Below are 9,095 nucleotides of genomic sequence, written 5' to 3'. Positions count from 1 at the left end.
GATTGAAATTATTTTAGAAAGTGAACTGAACTGTAATGTATTATGTCTTCCTAAGGGGCCCCACAGGTGAAGCAGAAAACAATTTTGTCAGGAAATTCTATTTCTCAATAAGTCAGGGCTTCAAACAGCCATCCATTATGGATCAGAAACCTGGATTCCTCCTGTGCCGTAAGTACCTACAAGACAAAGACAAGCTGAGGTGCTGAGTCTTGTGATATGCTTACAAGTTCAGTTTAGATGCTAAAAACTTGGTGGTTTGTTGAATGAAGTTTGCATTTAGCCCAAAGTGCACGTTCTTTCCTCTCAGTGTATATATAGCATTTTCTGTCAATGCCTGTTGTACTGTTTTATGCAGGAGAAATACAAGATGTCTTCATTGGTCAGGTTTAGACTTCTTTGCCAATAACTTGAATAGTACAATGCAGCCACCTGCATTCATCTACCAGAGCACACACAGATGGGTTTGGCCTGTGGTTCTGCTGCAGGCCAGCTCTTCCACCAGATCGAACACTGAACTACATTTTTATTCATGAAATATCCTTGAAAAATAGTATTGTTTTGCATATTGTAGTAGTATTATTAGAAAAAAAAAATCATATTCCTTGTAACCAATAGTTTCACGATGCCTTTCATTTACAGGTTTGTTTATTCATTTGCCAACTGAGGACACCAATAGTCTAGATAGCACAGAGCTGTTTCACAGTAACCATTCTGAAATACATTCAAACGTCACGAGTAGGTCTTTTTGTTTAGGCTCTGTCTCGGCTCCCATTCCTAACCTTTAATAAGAGTGTTTATTGATGCTTGTCATGCTCAGCTTTATTTTGGAGGGTAGAGAAACATGCTTTGGTTTACTTTGACAGCAAAATAAAAACGGCTTCCTGAAAACATTTATTAAAAGGAGCAACAAAATGCTAAATAAGGTTCTTTAGGGAATCCTTCCTACACGGTAAATGACTCGGTAACTGCTCTGATCACCATGACAACATTTTCATTTGTTCTTCCACATGTATGGTTTTCACTGGAACAGCAAGGGAGAGGAATATAGGACATACTGCTTAATTCTCAGTGGCTTTGTTAAAACTTGCATTTGTGGCTCATCATTAACACTCCTGTCTAACATAACAAAATTGCCGCAGCTTATTCCAGTAGTGCAAATAGCTTGCTTTCTTCTTCCAATTAACATCCGAGATTGAAACATTTTGTGATAGCTTTGAACATCACTCATTTTAAGAGCTGTATCTGCAAAAATTCAGTGTTAGCCAGGAAAGTTGACTGATCGGTTTGTACATAAGATTTTTCTGCGAAAAGAAAGCTTTTCTTGAAGTGGTTGTGAACATACTGCATCTCTGATAAGTTTAATAGCTGGCTTCCTGTGTTTGTGGTTTCTTTCACCAGTTCATGAGTTAAAAAGAAAAAAATCTCTATTAAGGTGGCTTCATGCTTCAGATGCTACGGAATGAAACACGCTGAGTACTGCAAATTGCATATTTATTATAGCGGATGTCTATGATGTACCTAAAGAAGTTAAACTGTATAACACTTAATGGAAGAACATCCTAAAGAATGTATTTTCCTCTTACTCTCCCAAACCATAAAATGTCCTTATTACTGTACTTCTAGCTGTTTTGACGTTTGATTTAGGTAACCTGCTATAGATGTTTGAGTTTCATGCTCAAACATTTTACCTCAAACTCTACAAACAACTACCTAAAAGTTCTTGAAGATTTTTCTAAAAATAAGTGCATATAACCTCATGAAGTACAACATGCTTTCAAAAACTATAGGAAAACAGCCCTCCAGAACATGGCTTTGTCCAGCAGTAAGGTTTCCTCAAGGCAGAAGCAATGAGTTTTTATTCTCATCAAACTATCTGATTTGGCTCCCACTGCCTTTAGAGAGAACAAGACCAGGCAGTTTCCCTTCTAGTGCTGCAATCATCGCTCTCAGAGTTTTATTTCTTATGCCACTAGACTTATTACTGTGTATTTCAGGCCCAGAGAATAATACATGTTCTCTGTTAACAGCGTGAGTTGCAGCTGTCATCTCATGCAATGAGAAACTTGGAACAGAAATTGGATTTAAGAAATTTCAGTGTTATTAGTAAGATTTTCTTCATGCTCTTACTTCCTTGTATTTGTGCTGTGATGAAATAAGACTTCCCAGTGGTAAACTATAATGCATCAAAATCATTTGTAGGGCTGGCTGGTTTGCATTCCTTAGAATAATCTCCTTGTTTTATATTGAACTTAAAGTATAATCATTTTGATATTGAAATTATTTCCTACGGTATGGTAACTGCTGAGTCACTGCCTGAACCACTGATTGGGCACCTGGGGAAAGGACCCGGTCAGCCCTGGGAGCACAGGTGAAGGCAATTCAGCTGTGTGAGCGGAAGGGTTGGAGCCCCGCTGCACCTCTCTTAGACCTCATTTCAGGGCTGACTGTTGCCGGGGAAGGTTCTCTAGTTGGAGTTGATGTCCTATCCCTGGAGGCATTCAAAGCCAGGCTGGATGTGGCTCTGAGCAGCTTGGTCTAGTGGTTGGTGGCCCTGCATATGGCAGGTTGGGAGGGGTTTGAAACTAGATGATCGTTATGGTCCTTTTCAACCCAGGCCATCCTATGATCCTGTGAGTTCTCTCTCTCTACTGAAGTTTTTCTTTTCTGGATGCCCAGATCCCCTGGAGATGGGTGAGCAGGCCTTTTTTTCCTTTCCTTTTAGGAACTTTTAATTGTGTTAGTCCATCTGTCATTACATGTATCACCTTTCCATTGTTATACCTAGTCTATTATACGTCAATTTCCTCTTCTGTTTCCTACACCATGCATTAAGTTAGCAGCGGGCTGCTGGGCTATTGATAGCAAAGAGGATTTTTAAGCTTATCTCCACGAAACTATGCAGAAAGCAGATGAGCAAATGGGGGTAAATGTAAGTCATTCTATGTCACAATACAGATTAAAAGAAATACAGACTTTGCTGTCACGCAGGTAAATGCAGGAGCTGTTACCAACAGGTTCTGAGGGGTGCTGTAATGAAGAACCTGTCAGGAATAATGAGACAATGGCATCTGATTGCAGTGAGTTACAACAGTGCCATTAACTCTAGCAGAAGGAAAGAACGGTTACTAACATTAATGCAGCAACTGTTTATCCAGTTGAATTTCCTTTTGTGAAAGGAGTAACAAAAAAATGGGCTTTGAGATGTCCTGAAGTATCAGTTTTCCTATATTTTTGTTGAACAAAGATAAAAAGCTGTATTGGTATTGTCTTAATAAGTGCCACGGTTGTGCCTAATCTTTGGGGTTGCATCAGAAGCTGGATTTCTTTCTTCAGAGAGATTAGAAGAGATGTGGGGGAATGGATGGACTCTAAGAAATAGGGGTTTCTTGTATTGATAAGTAATAATAATGAGTTTAAGTCATTTCACTGTCTTAAATAGTGTTATAAAGTGTGAAAAACAGTAGGCAAAACTACTGAAGTGCTATATGAAATGTTAAAGGCATCTGCATAATTAATCTTTGGGGAAAATGGGATTTGAAATATACATTGCATATTTGCATCTAATTCAATTCAGGATTACGATGTGATTAAATTAAGTGCACCTAAAAATACCAGAACTGTTACGGGAAGAACTTTTCTGCTTGTTATAGGAAGGTGTAAGTATGAGGCTGGGAAGTAGATTTTCACTGCTTGCATTTGTGAACGCACAAAAAGGAGTAACTTTACCCTAAAATAAGCTTTTTTCCTTCCTGTATTTCTTTTATGAAGCAGAAATTGTCTGTGTGGAATTGTCTATGACTGCCACCTACTGATACACTGACAAACAGCCGTTTGAGACAGGACAAAATGCCAAGCTTCAACTAGGACGGCCTACAAGGAGTACCTTAAATCATTAGATGCTGGACAGGGAGTGCTTCAGTTTTCATGGTCTGCGTTTAGTGAGGTAACACCTGTAACTCCTGAGGTGTGCTGCAGCAAGTCTGCCAAATTGGCTTTAGAAATCTTTGCAGTGTAACTGCTGCTCTCTGGCAAGTGCAGCTCGCTTGAATTTTGTCTGTAAAACTGTTTGTAACTTTCTCGTTGCAAAGACTTTTACTACCACTGCTCTGCAACTGATACTTGTCTGGGAGATCTCCCTGAAGAAAGCACAGGAATCTTTGATCATATTTGCCAGAACACAACACATACAGATTTCCAGTGTTGACACATGAATGTAGGTGTATTCATATGGCTACAGTCATATCCTCAGAAGATCAAGAAGGAACCTCAGTTTTAACGTTTCTCAAGAAAACAGTATCTAAATGGTAATGCTGTAGGAATGTCATAGGTAAATGTAAGGAATATCATAGGTAATATCCTCTTCAAGGTCTTTTCTACTCACTCAGACTGTATGTACATGTTTGCTTTATATTCTGGGTAACCTCTATAGAGAGTAGCTATAATGTACCTATTTGACAAAAAATCAGAAGGCTGTAAGCGAAGGTGTTGTTTATATCAGCTTAACAAAGAAAAAGTTTGCAACAGGACTGAATGCATTTATGGGTATTAAAACAGCATCTGAGCACACAAATAAATTAGAAGGTCACCAAAGTGGCGCTCATTTGAGAAATGTCAGAGCTAAATTTGCTTATGCAGCTTCCATTTGCCTCTCTAATTTGTATGCGCTACTATTACACACTCACACTGCAGGAATTCCCACAAGGCAGTGCTCAGTTAATGAGCAGTTTTTCAGTCCTGTTTTGTTGTCTTTATTCATTGTGTAGCCCCAGGTCTGATTTACTTACAAAATCTGCTTTCAATGCAGAAGCAGACTCTGATGGACTTTGCTATGGTGTTCCTGACTGATTGCTTCATAAAGTATCTCCCCAGTGCCCTGCAGGAACAAGAGGGTGGAAGTGCTCCAAGTACAGTGCAAAGCTGAGGCAGAAGCTGAGCAGGACAGATGGAATTGCCAGTCCTTGCCTTCCCAGAGTGCTTAGCTTTTGCAGTATGTAAGGCAATGTTTCTCGCTCGCACTTCAGTTGCAACTGCTCACTGCTACAAACTGGAGTGACTTTTGCAAGCCAAGTGCCCAGAAACAAAGGGAATGAAGCAGTGTGCAGTACTCAGTTTCATGATTTTTCTGCTAGCTCACAAGGCAATGACAAATCCAATCCTTCTGAGTTCTGGATAGCAATGAACCTACCTTACTCTTGTAATGTGGTCCCATGGTCCCACCTCGCTCACATAGCATCTTCTGCAACAAATGAATCAGCCATCTGGTGCGTTTGCACATCCATCCCAGGCGGGGTAAGCACTGTGTGGGCAGAAGAGCCCCCAGTTATGAAAAATTATTTTTAAGAGATGAGCCTGCGTACTGTCTATCCACTGACACTTAATAATCAAATGATGATAACTAGCGTGTAGTCAGTCTGTCTTGTAACACCCCCAGCAGCTTAACTCTCTGCCAGCAGAGTGCTTAAAAAGCAGACTTGCTGCCATAGGTCTCAGCGGGACTTCCTGGAACCCCTAATCTCTTCTATCCACATCTTCATGCCTTTCTACCGCTTGTTTAAAGTAGCTGTTTGTTAGACACGAAGTACCTAACCCCATGCCTGGCTGTTGCCTGCTTATTGGCTATTTCAGGTTAATCCAGCTCTCTGCAGGAAACCCCTGTTTGTTCTTTGCCTGTCAATATGTTGCTGCTACCATATAGGCAGTTTTGAGTCTGTTTCTATATTTTTGATTGTTGTGATAATGACAAGTTGTTAACTGAGAAATGGAAGTTATTATTGCTGTATTGATCTGGATCACCGTGGTGCTCTGCAAAATGACTGTGTGGTAGTTACAAATTCTTGCGCAGGTTTGGGTGACTCCAATTAACAAAAATAAAACCCAACAACCTTTTCTTGCCAAGATTACAAGGATTGTTCTTGTTTGTCTCCCTATACAGCAAAGCATGGCGATTTGTTGTTACCAGGGTGCTCATGTGACCCCTTGGTGAAGAGGAAATGAAACATGGACCTCAATCTTTCCATGAAGGAAAAAGAGACGAGGAATTTGAATTACCTTTGTCTGAATATGATGTGAGAGCTGTCTCAGTGTCAGGTTCTTGCAGTGCCAGTGAAAGGAGGACCCTACAGGACATTGCCAGATCTCAGAGAAGCCATTCTAAACTGTGATTCCTGCCACAAATAGGAGCCATGTGCCAAAACGGTCAAAGCTTCTGTACAGGAAACATCGTGGAAGAAGAGCAAGTGGCAGTGCTGTTTTGCTGACAAAAACCAGCCAAGCTTAAAGGCATTGTTGTGTATGGACGTGAGATGCTGAAACTTAAGTTGAAAAAAGGGGTCAGCAAAGTAACTGATAATTTTAGAGAAAACAAGTACGATTTCTTTTCTGCCCAAACAGTGACAGAGTAAAATAGCTTCAAGAAGCTGCATTCTCCAATTGGAAAGCATAGGACAGCCTTCATTAAAAACAAACAAATAAATAAAGCCCCTGGAATAAAACCAATGCAACTTATACAGCACCCTGCAGTGCTCTAGTTCCGGTGGGTCTTACAGGTCCTACCTACAGGTTGTTTTAATGTAACTATATGAAGGGATTGTGAGATTTAGCTCTGGAGCAGCCAAGCCCTGAAGCACTGCGGTATTGCTAAGAAGAGGCTGGTCAGTGTGGTTTCTGAGAAGGAAATGCTGCCTTTTTGACCTTCTTAGTTCTTTGAATCTCTGAACAAGGGGGCACAAAGAGTAGAATCAGTAGTCATAACATCTTTTTTTTTTTGAGTCTAGTAAGTCTCCCTTGGGAGACTATTAAGGAAAGTAGCCCTAGGCAAAACATTGTTAGATACTTGCTTCTATCCAGTGTACAAATGAGCACAGGCCTGATGCCACACCAGCTGCACACTGTGTGCAAAGCTTTCTAATAGGATCTCTCTTCCTTTCTCCATCAACCCTTAGACTTGCCTGGTCACAAGCCATTGACTTGTCTTTCCTGCCGCTAGCTGTATGAGCTGGCAGCCCTTCAGAGAGACAGCCTGCTTTCCAGAGATCTGTTTTCACAGGAATTCCATTGTCTGTCCTCAGCAGACCCCAAATATACCGACTCTGTTAATAGCCAAGAAGAGTCCAGGGACACACCTGCTTCTGTACTTCACCCTGACGTGGAAGCAGGGAGGCACTGCTTCCATTTGTTAAAATAAACAAGATCTCTATCTTCTGGAGATCCTAAGGAAAGGATTGGTAACCCTCGATACACACAGTGAATCTGGCTAGGTTATGAGCTTAGCTTATGAGAATTACATACACGGGCTAACAAACATTAACAATCTGAATGCTGCAGACAGGCCGACTGTGGTACGTAACTGCAGTTCCGGTGTGTCAGAAAGGACAGTGCCTACCCAGAAACATACAAATCTAACAGAAGCATCTTGAGTTTGCAGGCAGCCTGGGGACTTACATTTTGGTCTCTTCTCTCTCCAGCTCCTGTGCCCAACATGTTGTGTCGTGCTTCATGCGCCAGTCTGAGTGTGTAACGTCAGAAGAGTACATCTGCACAGTAAGAACAGAATGAAAATGGTGCGTTTGGACTGAAGGATACATTGTGAGTGTACTATTGCATGGAAAGCAAGGCATTAAGGAAGACAACCCTCTGTTTTGCCTGTAAGTAATTATAACTCCTGGATGTGTTTATGATTAAGTTCCCATCAGCTCACCTGCCTACGGAGGAAACCTAACAAACTATGAGGAGTACATACAAATGTACAGCAGCATTAGCTGTTGGACCTGCTGTTATTTCTGCAGCTGAACCTGCCGAAAGGCAAGGCAAGTGTAAATAGCCATTAATACCAACAGCATATTTGTGCAAATACTTTACCTAGTGCTATTGTTTGCTGACAAATACACATTCAATTGCATATTAAATATGTTTATGTATGCAAACACAATAAAGCAGATGTATTTTCAACGTGGTTTTTTTTTCTTTTTCCTGTTTATACCCAATGTATGTATGATAAAGTCATTGATTTTCCTTTCAATATCTCGCTCCAGTTGAAAAATGAATCTTAATTAAGCTGTGTGAAAGGGCTTTAAATATTTTCCAATGATTTTCACAGCTTGAGCATTTCAAGAACAGATTTAGGCTTCTTTTCTCCAAACTCAATCCTTTCTTTTAATTATACTTCATAGAGGTTCAATGACTAAGTTATGTGTTTCTGATAGAATGGCTTCAGAAAGCGTTCACTTAAGCCTTAGGGCTATTACACAATAACTTCTGGTTTATACATTAGCTTCTGAGAAGCTTACTCATCCACATTGCTTTTTCAAACAGATTCGCCATGCAGAAGGTCAAGGAAATCTTTCTCTTTGCTGTCTGTGTTCAGAAGGACCAGAGGGATGAATTACTTCTCAAGGTACCGATAATCTTCTGCTCTCCTTCGTCTAACATTATTGAAACCTGTTTAATCAGGCTGAAGTTACCCTCAGAGTGGCAGTTGTGGGTTAGATGTGAGACTGAGCTTGGACTATGAACATCTCCTAAATCTCACATAGGAAAGCTGGGCTGCCCCCAGAGGAGGAGCAGGTAAAAATGGGGTGTGCAGCAGTGGGACCACCTCGTCTGTCAGCTCTAAGCGCTGTGCTGGGGCATCCTCACAGCGAAGCGCTCCCGTTTAACTCAAGGCCCTTTCTCCTTTCCAGGGAGCCGCACACAGGACGGGCCGCCCAAGCCCAGCACCGAGATGAGATGCCCACACGCAGCCGTGCCGGGGTCGCGGGGCCTGCGGCACTGTGGTGGGTGGCTGACAGACACCGCGCTTCAGCTGGGCGGCAGCGCGCCCAGAGCCCAGCCGCGGGCTGAGCCGGATGGTGGCACGAGGATCTTTCCAGACGGCAGAAATCTGGAACGCGGCGCGCGTGGTGCCAGCAGAGCCGTGCCAGCAGACGGCCCTCCCTCGGCACGGTTATATAAGGATCTCGCGTCACCGCCGATGTTTCGGTGCCGTGCGTAAATAAAAGTTGCCGTGAGGAGAAGGGGCCCTCAGGGGATTCCCGCGCTGCCCGGCCCCCCCGCGCCGTCCGAGGCACGGCTTTGCTCCCGGCGGCGGGAGGAGCCCC

The 9,095-nt window shown here is 42.2% G+C and overlaps 1 long non-coding RNA gene across 2 annotated transcripts; it reads right to left on the bottom strand.

Moving 5' to 3' along the window:
• Positions 1 to 72: 72 nt before the first annotated feature.
• Positions 73 to 7,457, bottom strand: LOC140249997 (uncharacterized). Of its 2 annotated transcripts, none has more exons than XR_011903099.1 (3): positions 7,394 to 7,457; positions 5,191 to 5,296; positions 73 to 176 (listed from the first exon to the last, which is right to left on the bottom strand). It is a non-coding gene; the product is annotated as an uncharacterized lncRNA (long non-coding RNA). The 2 variants fall into 2 exon arrangements; XR_011903100.1 differs by lacking the exon at positions 7,394 to 7,457 and adding an exon at positions 6,049 to 6,857.
• Positions 7,458 to 9,095: the final 1,638 nt, after the last annotated feature.

This window comes from Excalfactoria chinensis, chromosome 3 (genome assembly GCF_039878825.1).
Source record: "Excalfactoria chinensis isolate bCotChi1 chromosome 3, bCotChi1.hap2, whole genome shotgun sequence".
Taxonomy (NCBI): Eukaryota; Metazoa; Chordata; class Aves; order Galliformes; family Phasianidae; genus Excalfactoria; species Excalfactoria chinensis.
The sequence above is the reverse complement of the archived record's forward strand: the minus strand, read 5'-3'. Positions and strand labels throughout refer to the sequence as shown.